Source organism: Pteropus medius, unplaced genomic scaffold, assembly GCF_902729225.1.
Source record: "Pteropus medius unplaced genomic scaffold, Ma_sr-lr_union100, whole genome shotgun sequence".
Taxonomy (NCBI): domain Eukaryota; kingdom Metazoa; phylum Chordata; class Mammalia; order Chiroptera; family Pteropodidae; genus Pteropus; species Pteropus medius.
This window is the reverse complement of record NW_024356249.1, coordinates 15160067-15180804: the sequence shown is the minus strand read 5'-3', so window position 1 is coordinate 15180804 and position 20738 is coordinate 15160067. Positions and strand designations below refer to the sequence as shown.

The 20738-nt window shown below is 35.7% G+C and overlaps 1 protein-coding gene across 4 annotated transcripts in view; it reads left to right on the top strand.

The window, feature by feature from the left end:
* PTPRZ1 (protein tyrosine phosphatase receptor type Z1) overlaps positions 1-20738 on the top strand; it is a 162564-nt gene that overhangs the window by 1071 nt on the left and 140755 nt on the right. The gene's annotated exons all lie outside the window — the stretch shown is intronic.

Below are 20738 nucleotides of genomic sequence, written 5' to 3'. Positions count from 1 at the left end.
AGTTAAAAAGTATACCTTCGTTTATGAATACACATATTTTACTCATTTCAATTAGAGGATCCCTTTTTTTTTTTTAATTTTAGATTGCTCATAATAAAATAGGTATTAACGCAGATTTTCATCCAATTGATGGTGCTGCTCTTGGCATAGTAACCTTTACAAAGAGAAATCATTTTCATATTCTAACTAATGAGAATTGCATTGCAAATCTGATGATAATTGCCAGTAGCCCCCCAGATACAGAGACTTAATTTAAATTCCAGAAGCTTTATGAAAGTACTCAGGGGTGATATGATGCACACGGTGACATTTAAGACTTGCAGAGGAATCTGGTCCAGGTTTTCTCTAAAATCATACAGTCGATTCTGGAGAGGGGAAGACATTTTTTGAAAGTGTCATGGTCATCAAATACACACCTGTTGAATTTACATTTCTATTGTAGATCTTTTTTAACAACAAAACAAGATCTTCTGGGTACTTAGATGATTATTTAAAGTAATTCTTACTGTAGTATCGAAAGAAATCAAAGAATACTGCTTTGCATGCTATACAAACCGCATGCCCTGAGTATATTGTGATCTTTTAAAATTGTGCTATAATTCTCATGGCATACAATTCATCTTTTTAAAGTGTACAGTTCAGTAATTTCTCGGTATATTCACAAAGTTGTGCAACCATCATCACTATCTAATTATAGAACATTTTAATCATACCCCCACAGGAAAAAAAAAAAAAAACCTCTATTAACAGTCATTTCTCATTCTCTTGACCCCAGCCCTGGCAACCAGAAATCTACTTTCTTTTTTTTATAGATTTGCCTATTTGGAGCATTTTCTATAAACAGAGTCATACAATGTGTGGCCTTTGGTGTCTGGCTTCGTTCACTTACCATAATGTTTTCAAGATTCATCCATCTTATAGCCTGTATCAGTACTTCATTCTTTTTTGTGGCTGAATGATATTCCATTATGCCACATTTTACAAAGGCTTTTCTCAATAAAGCATTCTTTGTAGCTTGTTTTGGGTTATTTAGGTTTCATTTTATTGAACATTTTCTTTAATGCTTTGATAATGTAAAACTTAACTGTAAAAAATCAAATTAATTGTTTAAGAGTATCACAAGTTTACTCGATGATATTGGATTTCGAGGATGGCAGGTGACTGTATTTGTATCCCTTCCCATTTTAATGAAGTTGGCCTTTCACATTGTTGCCTACAGGCTGACCTAGGTGCCTTGACAACCTCAAATGGGATGCATATCTTGATCTCCAGGAGCATGTTTCGAAAAACGGAGGCTCATTTTCTACAAATGAAAATTTCAGCCTCAACTTCAGCTATCTTTCCCTCAACATCTACTATAGTATTTGTGGACGTGTTTCTTACTCATCTTCAGTGTCCTTGGAGTCAGTGAGTGGCCTGGCACATGTAATAGATGCTCAGGAGAGGTCTGTCTACTGAAGCTTGCTCTGTAGGATGGCAGCTCTGGTAAAATTTGAATGTTAGGCTGCCATTCTTACCATTATCTGTAACAGTTTATAGAATTCACTAAGGTGTTCAGGTTAGCAATTAAGAATATCTTAATGACCTGATTACTTTGTATGTCCAAAGTAGCCTAGTGTTTTGAATGGAAATGTAGACCAATTGCTTATTTCAAATAACTTTCCAAAACAGAAAAATTCTCAGATTATTTGGACTGAAACAAATCTTTTCTTTCTAAATTACTATAAGGGACTATAGAGGAACATTACGGGTTTGTTGTTGTTGTTGTTGGGAATGGGGGGTGTTAAATATACTGTGATTTCATTTATTTGGATAATTCTGTCAAGACTGGCCTGTGGCCTCGAAGTTTTATTTTTAGCTAGATCAGGGTTCCCAAACTTTAGAGTGTATCAGAATCACCAGGAGAGCTTGTTGAAAGAGATTTCCAGGCCCACCCAGAAGAGTTTCTGAGGGTGGGGCCTGAAAATCTCCATATCTAACAAATTCCCAGCATATGCTAATCCTATGGTCCAGGTCCACACTTTGACAGCTACTGAGCTAGTTTGACATTTAAATATTAGCAGAGTTTGTGGATTATTAACAACTTTTTACTGTGGGCTTGATTTCTGATATCTAACTTAATGTTATTTTAAAAAATCACACGAGTAAAATAGCATTTAATGTTATTTAGCTGAAGGAGACAAATTGAAGATGATTCCAAGATAATTCCTTGAGTGAATTTGGACCTTTTCCAAAATAATTGACAGGTTTCCTATTAGGTGGAGAATTAATGTGATGACTGTATGACTCTAGTTATTATTTAATCTTGACCCACCGAACAGGTAATGGGATAAACTGCAGTGGTTTTCCTGTAAAGAGGCTTAACTATGAGTCAGAGAAGAGGTAGGTGTTTAAAGAACTTTTAGGAAATAGTTTCTTTCAGCTAATGAGAATTCAGGATCTTTGAATTAAGTGAATTATGGCCCTGCAAGGGATGCGAGATTCAAATGTTTAAATATTACTATTAAATATGTCATGAATCCGATTCTGAATTTTTAAGCCATACTTTACCACTTTAAAGGACACATTAACTATAAATTCTACCCAATTCCTCTGCAAGAATTAATTGCTGAATTTATTCTGCATATGGAATCGGTGGAATCCAGTATGTTGTGACTCTCAGCTTGGTCTATTTAACCTCCAAGAAAAAAAAAAACAACAACTGTGACCTGGAATAGAAAATATTCATGCTTTTCCCCCACAAATAATAACTAGTTTCTTTTTAGGAAATTAATTACTTTTGATTTGCAGAATAGCAATTTTCTTTATTTCGTCTCTCCTTTTTTATGTAGACTATGGTTGTTTCTATTCAGGGAAATTTGCCAGGATAAATTATTTTATTGATGAATTTATTTGTGTTCTCATGCCTGCACTAGAAATTTCAGAACTTGCTTAAAATTTTATGTTGTGAGAATTTTGCTTCTGGCAAAAATTCAGGTTTTTCTGGAAGCATGAGCTGTGTTTCCCCATTCCCCTTTTTCTAAAGAGATGTGAGTTATGTCTAACTTGGTAACTTTGCTTGATCACCCATTTGCCAACTGTTCAGACTGTGGAATGGAAATGGAACCCCTCATTCAGAACCAGAGGACCTCAAAGAAAGGGTTTGGTTAAGATGATGAGATTTTATTTCCATTTACCACCTGCTCAGTGTTTGCTGGGTGCAGGCCCAGTGCTGAACATGCTATGTACATGTTCTCGTTTCATTTTCTCCCAAATCCTTAGAAGTAGGTGTTTTCATTTTCCACATTTTACAGCAGAGGCAACTGAGGCACAGAGAAGTCAGTTGACTTGCCTAACATCACACAGCCTGTATCAGCCTCTATGTTCCTTCTGACTCCTACGCTTGATTGAGCCTTTTATTCTTTCATTCCTAGGAGATGCTATTTGGAATTTACTCATTTGCTTCATATAAAATGTGATGCTGCATTTCACGTTCCCTGTTGCTTTCTGCAGATCTCCGTTCATGACTTTTCCCATGCCCTCTCATATTACTTTTTTCCCCCTTTTAAAAAAATTAAGGCAGAATTTACCTTTTCTGGGTCTTGAAAGTTTTAACAAATGCCTATGGTCATGTAACAACCACGTAATCCAGATACAGAATATTCCCATTTATAATATTTTAACTACTTTCTTTTATATGTTTACTAAGTGTCTCACATCTGTTAGGCACTAATAATTAAACATTGCCTAAACATACAGAGTCCTACAATCCAGCTGATTTGATTCAAACTTCATATCGAAAACCTTTAAATCTCACTTTTGAGATAACTTTCTTTGCTTAGAACTAGTTGAGAATAATAATCTTTCTCTAATATCTCTTAGCATGTTAAGTATCTTAACTTTCAAATATTTTAAGACGTTTTCTACTTTATCGTGGTCAATGATAAAAGTCAGAGCTAATTTAAAGAAGACATGCATATACTTTAATTATGCTTTAACTTCTAATATCTCATTGGAAATAATTCCTAGTAGAAACTTCAGGTTACAAAAGGAAACCAGTTTTTACCCGTGTTTGTAATTCTTCAGAGGCATGTAAACATACTGTATAAACATTAAGAGAAAAATTATTTTATCATTCTGTGCAATCCTAAAAGACTTCTATTTTAGAACTGTGCTGTCCAATATCATAGTCACTAAGCATATGTTGCTATTTAATTTTAAATTTATTGCAATAAATTAATTCAGTTCCTCAGTCACATTAGCCACATTTCAAGTGCTCAGTAGCCACATGTGGCTAGTGGCTACTGCATGGGGTGATGCAGACATGGAACATTTCCATTGCTGCAGAAAGTCTATTGGACAGTGCTGTTTTAGAGTCAAAACAGCTGATAAATTATTGCTAGTGCTTTTTGATAGTATTGATTGACAGTACTGATGAGAAGTTGTCAGTTCAACTAGAAAAACTTCTGAGGTTATTAAAGTATTTGAAATGTTGATGTATGTGGGATATTACAAAAATCATGGGGACATTCTGGTGGCCTTAAGTAGAGCAGCAATAGATAAAGAAAGTTCAGTGGCCACTTTGTGGCCTTTATTGACTGATGTTGAAGGGGAGAGATTAGCTGCTAGTTCAGAAGTGAGTGCCCTGTTCCCACAGCAATTGTCCATAATTTGTTTTAGTATTCAATGTATTATTTTGCAATGTGTCTGTCTGTCTCCCCCACTAGACTTGCTCCTTGAGGGTAAAGACTGTATTTCATTTATCCTTGGACTTTGTATTCTTGGACTTAGCACCTATAGTTGGTGCTTAATAAATAATCGATGCATAAGGTCATAGAGAAAGAGCACTGTAAAGGTTCTTAGACAGCAGTAGCTTTTTGCTGGTGACATGGGCCAATGTCATCTGACCTTTCCTATTTTTGATTCTGATCCCAATCCAAGAGTTAGTTTAGCTATCCATCATTTTTATTTCATTTATTCATTTTAATTGGTTTCAGGTATACAGTTCTTTGGTTAGACATCTATATAGTACATAAAACAATCCCTGCAATTGCTCCCTCCCTCCCCTGACACTCCACCTAGCTAAGTATTCATGCTAACTGCATTCCCTCTGCCATGCTCCCCATCTCTTTGACCATCCATCAGCTACTAATTTGTACTTCTTTAACCCTTCTCTCCATTTTCCCAGCCCCCCAAACCTTCCTGCCCTCTGTCGGTCACCATATTGTCCACTATATTTGTGAGTTTGTTTTTGATTAGTTCGTTCTTTTTATTCCTTAGATTCCTTAGTGGAGGCAGCTATTCATCTTTAATACCACTTCTGGCACCAGATTTTCACTTTCTTTGATTCTCCCAGGAAAGCACATAAGCATCACCTAGATCCAGACACTATCTATGCCTAAAAATCAAGCCCCCACAATAGATACTGTATGTATAGTTGCAAGAGTGATTTTGAGTGAGCATTTAATTCTAGATGAGTTGGCCTCAATGAAGCTGGGATGTGTCCTAGTGGGCAGATCATCAAGTCAGTGTGTGTGTGTGTGTGTGTGTGTGTGTGTGTGTGTGTACACATGTTTACCTGTTCTGTTCTTTCACTGTTACTGACTGGACTGCTTATCTCTTGAATCCTAAAGCTCTAATGTATCTACTTAAAGATAGAGAGGAGAGAGCAGTGGAGGTAAGGGTGGTCAATAATGAAAAATAATGTGTCTGGAGCCCATGAAGACTGTGTTTTTAGTCAAAAGCTATCATTTTAGATTAAGTCTTCTGTAGTCAGGTTGGCATAGGAGGTAGTGGCCTAAGGCAGTTCTGGAAGCCAGATAAATGACAGGAAGTGCTTTACATTATGTGGATGTGCATGATTTGGGAATTTGTCTCTAGTTTTATCATTAATCCCAGAGATGATGTACTTCACCTAGCCTAGCCTCGCACATATCAGATGTTCAGCAAATATTTGAAGTGAGTTAAATTCAAATAGAACAGGGCATGGGATAAATTAGAAATCCTCATAGGAGTTAAAAGTGGAAAAAAGAAGTTCTTCCATTAGGATCTTCACTTTATACTCACTCACTCACCTTCTTTCCCTCCTTTCTTCCTTTCTTTTGTTTTGTGGCTATTCCTCTTTACCTTCACTTCCTTTAAGCATAAATATAAGATTAAAAGTCCCTCAACATTGCTCAGTGTCTCGATGAATACTTGGAGAAGGCAGACATTAATGCTGTACGATACCATTGTTTAAAAATATTTTTACTGTGATACAATTTGAGGAGCTTTGTAGTTAACATAATTTTGAAAGTATAGGTTAACATTTCTTTCTGCTGAAAAATTCTAGCGTGTTAAAATGGGCAGGTTTTCTCTCTTTCTCTTATATTTGTACATAGATACTAAAATAAATGAAATTATTCAAGGTCCGGGTTAATGTGAACTTTCTGGTCTCATTCAATAAGCACAAATCGATTTATGTACACATTGACAAGATAAGTTTTTTATAACTTCCCTTGGAAATATAGTCTTTATGTATTTGAAAAAAAAATTTATTATTAGGAAAGAAGGATTTTCTCTCAAAATATTTATAACATGAGTACAGTTACTTTTCCACTCTTTTGAGTCATTCTTTCCTTCTCTTTCCCTGCTTTCCTTGTTAGCATTTACTCCATAATTGTTCTGTTCTTTCACTGTTACTGACTGGACTGCTTATCTCTTGAATCCGAAAGCTCTAACGTATCTACTTAAAGATGGGGCTTGATACTAGACTTTTTCTTTCTCTGAACTGATAATTAAGAACTTTGAGTGGGAATAAAAGAAAATGTTTAAAATGACCTCTTTTAGCAGAGATCATGGTCACCACCAGAGTCCTGACTGAGGGCTTAGAATAACAAAATTCCGGCCAGATATAAGGAACTGTCTACATTTTCTCAATGGTTTTCAGTCACATTTTCATCCGATTAAAAAGTATTTCCGTAATGACATTTTCACCCTGTTGCATTCTGATATATTGTCTTGAATGGGGTACATAAGGGTAGCAACTCAGCTGGCACAGAGAATTGTGCAGAATCTTAGTCTGCCCACAGGAGCATATTACACATGATATCATTGTCACGTTTGTTTCAGTGCAAAAGAAGTTTGAAAATCATTGATCTAGGTCAGTGGTTTTCAATCACCATTGCACTTTGGAAATGTCTGGTGTTATGGACTGAATGTTTGGGTCCCCTCTCAACATTCTGATGTTGAAGTCCTAGCCCCACAACATGATGATATTTAGAAGTGAGGCCTTTGGGAGGTAATTAGGTTTAGATAAGGTCATGAAAGTGGAGCCCCATGATAGATTTAGTGTCCTTTTAAGAACAAAAAGAGAGACCAAGACCAGAGCTGCCTTTTTCTATTCCATGTGAGGACACAGTGAGAAAGCAGCCATCTGCAGGCCAGGAAGAGAGGCCTCTCCAGCCCTCTTCAGAACTAAATATGCTGGACCCTTAATCTTGAACTTTTTATTCTCCAGAACTGTAAGAAATAAATGTCTCTTGTTTAAGGTACCTAATCTATGGTATTTTGTTATAGCAGCCCAAGCTGACTGATACCCCTGGGGAACTTTTAAAACATACTGATGTCTGGCCCCACCCACCCTGGATCAAATACATGTGTGGGTGCAGGGCTCAGACATGGATATTTTCTTAAAACTCCCCAGGTAATTACAGAATACAGCTAGGGTTTAAAGCCACAAATCTAGGTCAGCCTTGTGATACTACTAATCTTAGTTCATTTTCTTAAGCAGAGATGTTGGCAAGTTTCATGCTATGCTAAAACAAAGCTAGTAACACAGAACCAAGGCCCTGGAAAACTTCCCATCCTTTTCTACTTTTCTTAAGGCAGTTTTAGTTTCAGAGTAACCCTAGAAGGAGGAGTGTGGACTATAGTGGTTGACCTCATCATCTTTGCAAGCTGGGGAACTTCAGTCTTGGAGTTGGTCCAAAGATTCAAGTCTGTCAGCAGATGGGAGGATAACTGAACCAACCTCTGAGATGAGAGTCCCAAGTGTATTTACCAGGGCATAGGCACATAATATCTTTCATTTTGTCAATGACATATTCTTGCTTTCCTTTGTCTTGTTTATTTTTTTCCATGCATAATTTGTTAGAATCAGAGTTATCGTTTTCTGTTATGTGATAGAAGATATAGCTATATTTTTTCATTTCAGCAATTTATTTGTGTATATTTTTTAAAATAATATTTTCATTTTTTATCAGGTCTAGGCTATTTGTTTTTATTATATTTGAAAAGCACTGATAGCTCCATTTAAAAGTTAATGGAGAACTTTTTCTGATGGTCCAAAAACTATTTTAATATTCTTAATCATTAATGGTGAGGACACAAGCACAAACCAATTTAGCGAGTCTTTATTGAGCATCTCCCTTGTAAGTATTCCCCTAGAGAGAATATTCCTCTCGTGGTTTGATAAGCCTTTGCAAGAGAAAGATCCATACATAAATAGCTCTCGTACATGGTAGAGTTTGCAGAATATGAAAGTGTATGGGATTGTAAGCTAAGTTCACCTCTGGGAAGATTTCTAGGAAGAGATGAGGTTGGATGTAGAGTCTGCAGAGTGGGTGGGTAGGGCTTCAGGGGTCATTATTGGGAGAAGGGGCATTAGTGGCAAAAAGGATGACATACACAGAAGCATGGAATGAAAATGAGAATGTGGTGTTCAGAGAGAGGAAAAGTTTAGGGGAAGTATGCCTTAGTGGAAAAATGTCAAATAGCTGGTATGATTTCCAATGACTAATTGAAGTGTTTGCAGTTTGGAATTTGTCCACTCTCTAATAAGAAACTATTAAAGGATTTTGAGCAGTGGGATGACTTTAGTAGATCTCTCTATTTTAGGAAGATGACTCAAGTGTCAGTGTATAGGGTGGACCTGCAAAGAGTGAGACTGGGAATCAAGAAACTCAGGTTGTTACACTGTAGCATTCAAAATGGAAATTTAATAGATCCATCACCTCATTTGATAGTAGTGTAATTGGTATAATTACTAGAACTTGGTGCCATTCTCTAGAGAGTGTCACTGGTGGTCCTCAAGGGAGTGAAAATGTAGCAAGGACCATATAGAGTCCAAGAAATAAATATTCAGGAAGGAAAAGTGAAGGCAGCTAATACATGCAATTCCTCAGATGTTGATCATTGGAAGGGAAGAAGAGAGAGAAATAGAAGATGAAGACTGCTTATTTATTGAATGATGAAACTCCAAAATTAAAACGAGATATAGGAGTTAAAGCTGAGCTGATTAACACAGTGCCTTGAGAAGTAATAAGAAGAAATGCTGCTGCTTAAAATGGTCTATATTTATCTATTTTAGTAGAGATTGCAGTCACAACCTAACCGAAAAAAAATTTTTTCCCTAAGGATTGGAAAGATTTGAGTACATATATTCTTGATGTCAGGCTAATTTTATCAAGTCTTAACTTATAAAAACTATTTACTTCATTCGCCTTTAAAATTCTCGTATTTGTCCTTTTTAAAACGAGCGTAGGTAGTGTTGTGACATTTCAGTAAGCCATCTGCCAATTAGTAGGCTTTCATACTATGATTTCAGATTGCTCGAAGGCTATCGTATTCCTATTGCATAACCTAGCATCTTTGTAATTGCTTGCAACTTGTGTTTTACATAAAAACAGTGCAATGGAAAATAGTCCATAGAATAGGCTTTCAAGAATTCCTTTTTATATTGATTTTAGCAATTTTTTCTTTTAATTCATGAAAAATATAATAGGATTCTGTTACCTACTGTATATCTTGTAAGGTGCATTAAGGATGCATGAAGTAAATTAATGAGTCAGTAAGTTTAGGAAAGGGCTGCTGTCCGGGATAGAAACTAAGTGTATTTTTCCTTTTGTAATAAAAAAATATAGCTATATTGTGCTCTATGAGTTGGATGCAAGACTTTTGTATTTAAGAAGTAAGGCCGAATGGCTTCTTCATGAGTAAAATTTGGTTATGGCGAAGCTTGCTTTGATGGCTTTCGGATTGGGTAAATAACATGTAATATGCCTACATATAATATATTTATATCCGCATTTTATATATGCTTACATTTATGTGTACATATGCATAGATACAGTATACACGTATATGTGCACGGTATACATATATACAACACAGTAAATAAAGAGATATATTTACATATATATGTTTTTCTGCTTCTAAAAACTGATATTGCCTCATTTTGACCGTTAAAATATTTTGTTTTTGGGGAAAATTATTTAGTTGAATAGTAGGAATTATCCTGGTTATTTCGAGCCTGACATTTTCCTGCCTCCAACATAAAGAACCAGAAGGAAGAAAGTCTGCTTCTTCTTGTGACTTGAATACAGTGCTCTCCCTCTCCAAAGGGGCTGAGTCCAGTTGAGATCAATGGAGCTCATTTCACCAGATCTTCACTGAACAGCCACTGTTTGCTGGACTTAATAGTGTTTTGAGGAGTTAATCTTGTTACAGATATAAAATGAACCTGGTGGGCACATACCAGAATAGAGAATCATGAAATAAATGTTAAGTTTATGAATCAGATTTCAAGTCTGTAAAAGCCATAAAAAAGAGAGACAAAATAAAGATCTGAATTCATTTTTAAAATGTGTCTGCAAGCATATGAGCAGCATTTTCTCGTTTTGAACGTGGAACGTGTACTGTTTCGTTCAATAATTTAAGCCTCTTTGTGTCTCTCACTCTTTATTTTTGCTATATATACAGAAACAGAAAGATAAGCCTATATTACTCATTTCAGATTATTTACTCAAAGAGAAGCTTGAGTACAGAGGTTGGTTGGGTTTTGCATCTCTAGTCTGAAATGCATTTAGTTCTTCTATATGTTCTATCCCACCACATTCAAAATAATAGTAGAAGTAGCAAAATACATAAGCAAGATTTGTGTATGTTAAATACTCACCTTATGTGTTCTGTTCAACACCTATTGCTGAGAAAATGTCACATAATTTTTATAGTTCTGTCTGTGCCAATTTGAGGCTTAATTTTTGGTCATGACAGATGCTATTTTGTGACAAAGATAAACTCTTGGCACTAAGATTTCAAAGAATGAGTTGATTTGCATATGATTCTTGGCTAATAGTCTTATCAAAATTGGGCAAGAATTTTGGAAATAGATGTCATGCTGTCTGAAAAATGGGTTCCTGGAAAGAAGCACAAAGAATGAAATCATTTTTAATTGGCCAAGAATGGCTAGTCCATGTTGCCTTTAAATCCTTTAAGACGCGGCACAATCTGGGCATCATCCATCCCACAAGAGAGTATCCCATAATGCTTCTCACTTGCCTGTGATTCCAATTTATTTTCTTCCTAATCTTTCATTACATTTTAACTATTTAATATTCTTGGCAGAAGAAGTCAAGAAAACACAAGATGCTTTTTTGTTCCTTGGTAATTTATTCAAAATTATACCAATCTCTCTATCTCCCTAAAATGACAAAATACTCACCTTAAAAAAAATATTCCAGTTCCCTATTTGGTGGGAGCTTTTCAGGTTGGTGGGTCCTCCTCTTCCTCCACATTTTTTGAATTAGAATCCTACAGCATCTGTTATTTTGAAAAAATAAAACAACTGTTAATTTTTACAATTATGATGAGTTTTAAGTTGAATTAGACTCAATGGCATTTAGGCAGATGAAGATAAGAAAATATTTAGCCAAATAATCTCTCTGCTAATGATAACAGCATATAAACCCTTTTACCCTGAGACAAATTGGGTCTTCTCTGACTGCTGGCAGAGAAAGTGTACCTCCACGCAGCGAATTTTCCCTTATGAATACATGGGGTGGGCTGGCTTTTTTAATGTGAGGCTTTGAGACCATAGTACACAGTCTGCTGGAGATTTGTTTGGGTGATTGCATTACTGGAGAAAACGCATTGAAAATAGGTCATCAAGAAAAGATTGATATAGACTTTTTGTGTGGAAGTAATTATGCATGTTTATCGCATTCTGCTACAGTTCAATATGCCAGACTATGCAGTCTTAGTGAGAAAATATATTCACATGTAATCCCACTTAGGATTTGTAAACTGGAGTATAAATTCCTATTGATTATCCCTCTCAAGATCTTTATATGGTATTCAGTAATAAAGAATAAAGTTATTTGCATATTACATATTACATGTTCTTTCTCAGTCACCTATAAATCCCAAATACATGTTTTATTTGATCAAAACACAGCTGGAAAATTCCACTGCATTAAATAACATACACAAACACACATACACCCTACCCTCACCCCCTGTTAACCTAGGAAATCAACCTGTTCTCTTGCCAAAATGTACATAGTTCAATAAGTACTCTATAGTCATTACTTACTTAATATAAATTATTGCTTGTCTAAGGCCAAGGTTAAAAAGCCTTTGCAAGTTTGTAGCAATGGATATTGGAATGCTTCTAGGAACTTGCATCTTAAGGGAAGGACTTTCTTTTTACATAGTATGTTTCTGTAATTATCAGAAATAAATTATTCTGCAACCGACTTTAGTGATGAAACACAGTGGAGGAATAAGGGTACCCATCCATGGAAACCATTGAGAAAATATTAGATGAGATTTTGTGTTGTTCCTACTCATTATTGGGAAGGACCCACAGGTTCATGTAACTCTCAGTGTCATATGGGGCCCTCACCGGGGCATTCAGGGTGCTTCAAAACCTGAAGTCAGTCTACCTGTTCAACCTGACCTGACCCTCTGCATCTGTGCCCCTTTATTTTGGTTCAAGCGTTTTTTCCTTTGATGGCGCATGACCTCTTGAATTCCAGTTATCTTTGATGTCCATTTGAAAGCCTTCTCTAACACATCACTCTGTCTTCCCACAGAGAGGGACACATCCATCACATTGTATTTCTGTAGATTCCATAGCTCTCCCCCTTGAAGGAGTCTGGCCTCGAGACAGATGAGCACTGGGCTCTAAAGACCTCAGGCCTGTATAGGAGATGCTCGGTAAATACTTATGACATAAATCAAGGAATGCAATTCGTTCCAAAGTAGTCATTTTAAAAACAGAAAATAGAATAGGATCAATTCAGTCAAATGTTAAATACTACCACTACCACAACTCATTCAGCACGCTCCTCACAGGGGAAGAAACTTGGGATCACACTGCCAGCATTCAGGATTAGAATTCAGTTCACTCTCAAATTCACTCAATCCCTCTTATTTAAAAAAGTAAACTAAAAGTAGGTCAATCAAATCACATTCTCATTTTAACAGGTCCAAGAGTTTATATAGATTTTGAACTGAATTGGCATACTATCATGGACCACTTTCTAAGGGCTTTTACTCTTGGCATTCAGACTTTTAAGAAAGAAAGTTAAGTGATCGGAATCAAGTACAATAGTGAATGCAGAAGAAGGGAAGAAAGATGACTGTGGCCAGAAGCATGAGAGAAAGAGGACTATAAGTTTCTTTATTCTAAGTAGCGGTGGGAGAATCTACTTGTTGGCCTGCACAGCGGATGCACCATTTCTATGGCTAAGTTTTCCCTATGCTTCCTGTCAAGCCAGGGTTTTAATGAAACAAAAAGATACCGGATGCCTCTCGCTAACACCTCGTTGTCCCTCCAGCACCCCAGCCAGGGCCAGCCAAGAGCATTTCTCTCAGTTCCTTTTATCCCTCCTTCCTTTTTTTTTTTTTTTTTTTTAAACCAAGAACAAGATCTGAGATACATGAGATCCTGTCTGATTCAGGCGTGCTGAGAGCTCTGTAGGTTTTACAGCCACTGGTTACCTGTGGCTGTCAATAGCTGTATTGTCAGCATTGTATCATGGATCTAGTGCTTTAAAATGTTTGAGTGGAATTAAGTTTTAGATCTGTAGAGTTAAAACTATTTTCCTTGGAAAGGAGAGACAGTATTCTTGATATCCTAGAGTCAAAAAATGTGACAATAGTAGAGTTATGCCCTGTCCTGCTTGGGAGACTATGAGGGACATTGTAAAACATTTTATAACAAGAATGAGTTTCTTCTCTTTGGGATGCTGCTGCCCTGGTTTATGGTGTAGCTGGAGAGTCCATAATAAGACATGTAAAAAATGAAGAGATTATGAAAAAATAGATTGCTGAAAATGAAAATCTATCAAAATGAGGCAAATATTTAGTGAAACTATAACTATAGAAGTTAGTGTTCTGTTCAATAAAAATAGTTAAAATATTTATAAGACTAATAGGCAAATAGAAATTTTTTACACATAACCTCCCAATTCTGGGAACAACAATGATAAGAAAATTCAATTCAGGAAAACTTTATAGGATAAAGGATCCACTAAAATACATAATCATCTGTAGTAAAAAAAAAAAAAATAGCCATTATTTTACCTTAGTGCAAATTGTACTAATATTGAATAATAGATTATTTAAGAAATTCTTTTGAAATTTTTGTTTTAATGTGTCCAGGACAAATGTAATCATAATTTAAGAAATACAAAGTAAGGGAAAACAAAACATCTGAAAAAAATATAATACTTAGATGTTTAATTAAAAGACACTGCAAAAGAATATTTCTTGAAATAGCGATGCTTGGTAGAATATCAACTAGGTTATTAAAAGTTTGAAAGCTATTATTTTATTATGTAATAGCTAGAAGCAGCAGTATGTGATCTGATGATGAATTAACAAATAGCTATAAACGATGATTAAGGTTCCTGTGGGATTTACTTTGGGAAAACCAGGTTTTAAAATAATTATGTAGGGAATAAATTAAATTTTCGAACATTTAAAATTATGAGCTCAGAGAAGAATTGAGTAGACTTAACATTAATTTTTAAGGGATGCAATATTTTCATCCTGCCCTTTAGAGAGACATTAATTATTTTAGTTATTTAAAATGAGGCCTGAGTTAAACATTCAGTGTAAGAAGCCTTGCACAAAATTCAGCCATATGGTTATGGTCCTTCGGAGGTGATATTAATCATAAAGTTATGTGTAGTCTATGTTTTAGGAAAAGCTTACTATGACTTCAGAAGTTTTGATAAGAAATGATCTTTGCAAAAGAAAAAGGGGCAATATAATGTTAGGAAATGTGTGAGTTCCGTGGGTGACTTGGAAGGGCTTCCTGCCATCTTGAAACAAGGCGCTTTTTCTTTTTCACATATGAAAACGGATGACCTAAAATTATTTGATCACAACCATTTTTCTTGCAAAATATATGGGTTCCGCTTTTTTATACTATAGCACTTAATGTTATTGAGAAAAGGGTAAAAATTCCACGCAAAGCCACTCCTTTTCTGCCAGAACTGGCATTTTTAATGGCTGCAAAAAGAAGGCAGATGTAATGGGAGTGGAGCAGTACCCTGGTTTCTTCAAAACGCAACGCCTGCCTGGTAAAAGGAAGGGATGCAGACTGCTATGGGTTGAAATATCAGACATACAGAATGTATCAATTTGCTCTGCATAGTCAAAGTAATTAAATACATTAAAAATTAAGTATTTACAACTATAATGTTTAACATAAACATTCACGAGCATTAAATTCGGCTTTTTACTATTTCACTATTTAAAGGACAAAGTCATTCTGCCTGATATGTCTTAGAGTTCTGCAAGCATTTTTCATACATACACAGATGTATATGTATGTGTGTGTGTATATATGTGTGTGTGTGTGTGTGTGTGTTTCATGTAGTGCCTCTTAAGCAAAAAACCCAATCTTTCTGATGAAGTATAGAGGATTTGCCAAATAAAAATAATAATTCAAGACTTTTAAAAATGTGTATATACAGCATTTTCTTCGTGATAGTGGGTTTCCTTGTTCTTTGGAGAGATCTTTTTCATGAATAGAAAGTTATCATTGCGAATATTCATAAATTACACCCATAATTCTATCAGAGATAAATATTTTTAACATTTTAGTTTATCTCCTTCTTGACATTTTTCTAAGTACACACACACGCACACACACAAACACGCACACACACACACAAAGAGAGGGAAAGAAGAAAGGGAAAGAGAGAGATAAGCATACATTTTTAACGCAGGTTGGCCTATACAAATAGCTTATTGATCTGCCTTTTGAATTTAAAGTGTAGTGAATAATTTGCCATGTCATTAAACATTGTGACTTTAAGTTGCTGAATTAGTTAGAATATAGCTTTATTGTATGTTGAAACCCTAAATGACTCTATGTCTCAAGTAGGAATCAAGTTCATTTCTCTTTTGCTTGTCGGTCCAGATCAATGGAGCTCTCTCCTACAGAGTCAGTGCTAATGGTCTGCACTCAGAAATGTCAAATCTTGAAGTCCTTTTACCTTGTTGTTCCACTGTCTCTGGGGTATTATCATCTACCCTGTGTGTCCTGGATGAATCACAACCATGTCAGTGGGAAGGGGAAATGGGGGAATGGTGTAGCCTACATTTTCACATTTCATTAAAGTTACAATGCAGAAGTTGTACTTTGCACTTTGCAAGAACTTATCCATGTTTCTGCAAGGAAAACTAGAAAATTTAGAGAATATTCTGGATAGCCAGGTGCCCAGCTAAACATTTTGTTGCTGTAGAAGAAAGGGAGGATAGTTATTGGGGAGCAATTAACAATCACTGTCAAATAGTATTCCATTAAACTATGTTCTGACCACTTTTTTGCTGTTATTCTCAATGTATGAAGGAACATCCTCATACTTCCATATCTATTCCCTTGTGATATTAGCTTCTTAATGATGGACAAGTGCCAGATAGTATGCTAACATTTATCAGGTGCCAGATAGTATGCTAATATTGTATGTATATCTTCTCCACTAAATATAATAATCTTATTAGATAGCTACTCTTCTTTATCCTCATTTAGGGACGTGACTGCGAAAGTCAAGACATGAATCATCTTTAAAGGGGTTAGAAGGTTAAATAAGAAAGTATTAAATAGCTTAGTCACATTCACAGGCCTAATAAATGGTTAATCAACATGAGATTCAGATGGATGACTATCTGACTTCCAAGTTCAAGTCCTAACTTAAACTATCTAATTATTATTTTAGGGTAAATAATCGGAAGAAAAGGTTCTGCTACAAGGGTGTGCATACCTCCAAGACTGTTGATTCAGATTGTCAAACTACCCTCTGGGAAGCAGATATCAGCTGATGCTCCTATCAGTGGTGGGTGGGAGGGTCCTTTTGCCATTACATATTTAAGAGGCAAAAAATAAAATAATAAAATAAAATAGAAAACCCACTGATTTTAGTTTGCATTCAGTTTACATTTATTTGTTGATAAATAATGGGTTAAACACTTACATCTGTATTTATTACTATTTGTGTTTCTTTTGCTATGAATTACCTTTTATACAAATTGCTAGCATCAAGATATTTCTCTTTTATTTAGAGCTCATCAGAAATCTTTATCTTAAATAAAGATTTATATTTCATATTTCCGCCATGTCCTTGGATTTTGATATATTTATTGGATTTGGGGTAAGACATATTGTTTTATGTTCGATGTTTTCATCATATGTAGCTTTTTGGGATTTATCACTCTGAAAGTGAATCGATTTTAAAGGTTAAAAGATAGCCTAAATGTCATGATAGTTAACTCTTGCATGAAAAGATCACCCTAATTTTAAAAATAACAATCTCTTTCCTAGAGTGTAGAGGACTGAAGAGAAATATGTTCTCTGATGTCTTTTATTTTCATAAATTGATTATCTCTTTTATTTAAGTATCTTTAGCTATTTTGAGATCCAAATGCTTAGAAAAGATATGTTGTTTCTCTTCTAAACCAGAGGTTGCACCCATGGTTTTAGGGCCCATAGAAATAGACGTTGGCATAAAACAAGTCTGGCTGGGACCCTAATGAGGAAAATACATAAGCCCTGTCTCTCCTCTGTTCTCTTCTAGCCTCGTATTGCTCCAGTCATGGCCTGCAGGTGTGGGATAAGCGTGGTTATATGTATAATTTTAGAGACAGCTCTTGGAATTCTAGTCATTTAAGAAAATGGGGACACCTAGGAGGTTGACAGTGTTGGATGTGATTGATCCTATAAGCTGCTTAGAATTCTTGCAGACTACTTGCACCAAAAATAGCAATGCTCCTTTTTAAAAGAAAATATTTATTGAGAGATATAAAACAATAGTATTTTAAAGGAAATGTGAACTATGGAGAGAGTAGAGATTTTTATATAACACATGTTGTGGTGAGGGTTCAGCATATTAAGTTATGTTATTATAACCATTACTACACTTTTATGAATCTTCTGGTGTTACACACTATTAATCTCAGAAATAAAGAGCTTTGTCTTAAAGGACCATTTGAGAGTCTTCGTGATGACTCAAATTGGCCTTATAAGGAAAGGATAGAAAAGAAATTGGCAACCTACAGTCTATATACCAGTTTAGGGAAAATAATTTTCAATGAGATGCAAAAGAGCCAGTCTTTCAGAAATCAAGGCAGATTTCCAAGAAAAGGAAGCTTAGCCTAGCATCTTTCCCCCTTCTTGATATGTTCTTCTCCCACCTTCCCCAGATGCATAATACTTTAGGCTGCATGTGGAAGGCTGCATCTGCTCTTTCTGTGCCCCTTCTGGATCCTGCTTTTTGCCAAGTGTTCTGAGCTCCCCAGTTAGTTAGCTGTTCTACCTCTTGTCCCAATCAACTCTCCATTTCTTTATTTTGACTACTCAGTTGCATATTTTTTTCCTGGATTGTCCGATCGATGTAATTTATGCTGGTTTGTAAATGACCAAAATTAATAAGGACACAGGTACATTTTAAAAGGCAAGCACATTAACACGAGTGATTTTGTAACTGGTATAAGTACAGAGTAGATATTTTGGGGGGATTGGAGCAACAGGCTCTCTGGAGTAGGATGTTTTTCATTGCTTCGTACCTGTGACTTCAAACTATTTTTTCCCCTCCATTGACATATTGCCTTAATCTCTATCTTGGCAGTAGTTTTATCTAATAATCTGCATTGCCTGTTCAGTGAAGAGAAACACTAGCTTGCTTAATTTCTTCATTATTAATAATAACCATTTGTTGAGACTTTTATAGTAACAAACACTTCATACTTGTGTTCTCCTATAATCTTTAATGTTAGAATAGATATTATTTTTCTTATTATCCATTTTTTAGCTACCTTAAAGTCACAACTGGAAGGTGGCAAAGCTGAGATTTGAACACAGATCTGCTGATTCCAAAGCCTTTGCTTTTAATTCCTGTAACATTCCGTAAGAAATGCTTTTTTCAAGATAGTGGTAGGAGTTAAGGTTTGACATATCTTTTCATTGCACTAATTTCATTGCTTACACATTTCAAAGCACTAATCTCTTTGGGGAAAAAAATGCAACATGATTTTTTCAAAAACCAGAATTTCAAGTTTTTTACATTGATACTTTTGGTTTCAGGCTTCCTGCTGCCATAGTGCTTTCAGAGGTATGCACATTTGTCTCTGTCATTTTTCTACCCTCACCCACATACCTCCCCCCACCCCCCACTTAGTGAATTCCTCTGTTTCCAATGCTGTCTGGTTGGTTAGTCTGCCGGCTCTGTCACTACCTGTCTTAATGCTCATATTTCACCAAGATCCCCACCTGTAGCTAGCTAGAAGGTCTTCTTTTTCTCGCTGTGACAGAAACCTGAGCCACGGTCTTCCTGCCCATCTCGCAGCATTTCTCCACCTAGCACTGTGCACCTCAGCTTTCTCTGCCTCTTTTTCCAAGAAACATGCAGTGAATACACTTACTGTTCCATGGACAAAAAGAGCAAGTGATCAAGAAACTATAAGTGACATCATACAAAGTAGCATGATGGGATATAAGACAAAGTTATCCATTTCTTGCATTCATTACTCATTTAATCATTCAATTAGAGTTTTTGAGCACTCCTTATCTCCCCTAAAACCTTATGATATCATAATGGATCCATTGGTTGAGCTAGCTTACATGAAAAAAAAAAATAAGAACTTTTTTTCCCCAGTCAAGTAGGAAAGTAACATCTATTTTGGGGGTATATTCAAGTTCTATAGTATGAGAAAATGATACCTGAATATGTATAGTGAGAGGTATGGCCCTTTCTGGTGCTGAAACAATAAACCATATAAGCATTTGGAGCCATTCAAGAATATGTGCAGCTCTCGTAGATTTCACCCTAGTCAGTCAACTCCCTTCAGAGAAGATCTCCTTTAACCATGGAAGTATTTGATGAGTTTTCTCATGTTCTGTTCATGGTGTCAGTATGAAGGAATTTGAAAGAAACAGGATATAGATCTTTCTTCAGTCCAAAAATGATATTGTTAAGTATATTTCAGAAGTTGTCTCTGCTATTAAAGGAATTTCTTTAAAGTCTTTTCATCCGGTGTTTGGAGTAAGTATAATATAAATACAATAAGTATCATCTCTGTTATATTCAATTAGTATTTTCTGGAGAAGGGGAAGCTGAAGTTTGCTGTCAACCTTTCTGTTATTTAAAAAAATAATAATGTTTTTCTTCCCTGCAAGAATAGTGGCAAATTCATTTGCATTACTACAGTTCTTTTGGGTAGATAAAAGAGTAATCTTGGAGGTGTTTCTTTTGAGTAAACTGCCCAAGAAGTGCTGCTGAATGCTTTGTTTGCTGATTTATACTCAGAACAAGGTAGATGCTACTCTAAACATAAGTACATTTTGCTACAAAGAGAAATATTTCACATACTTAGACTGTACCAAAGAGTACAGGGGAGCTCTTAGTAAGTGGTTCAGGTTGATTAGCCTCAGGGAGGAAACTAATGCCGAGTGTATATGTGAGAAATAAAAGAAGGCATGGAACAGG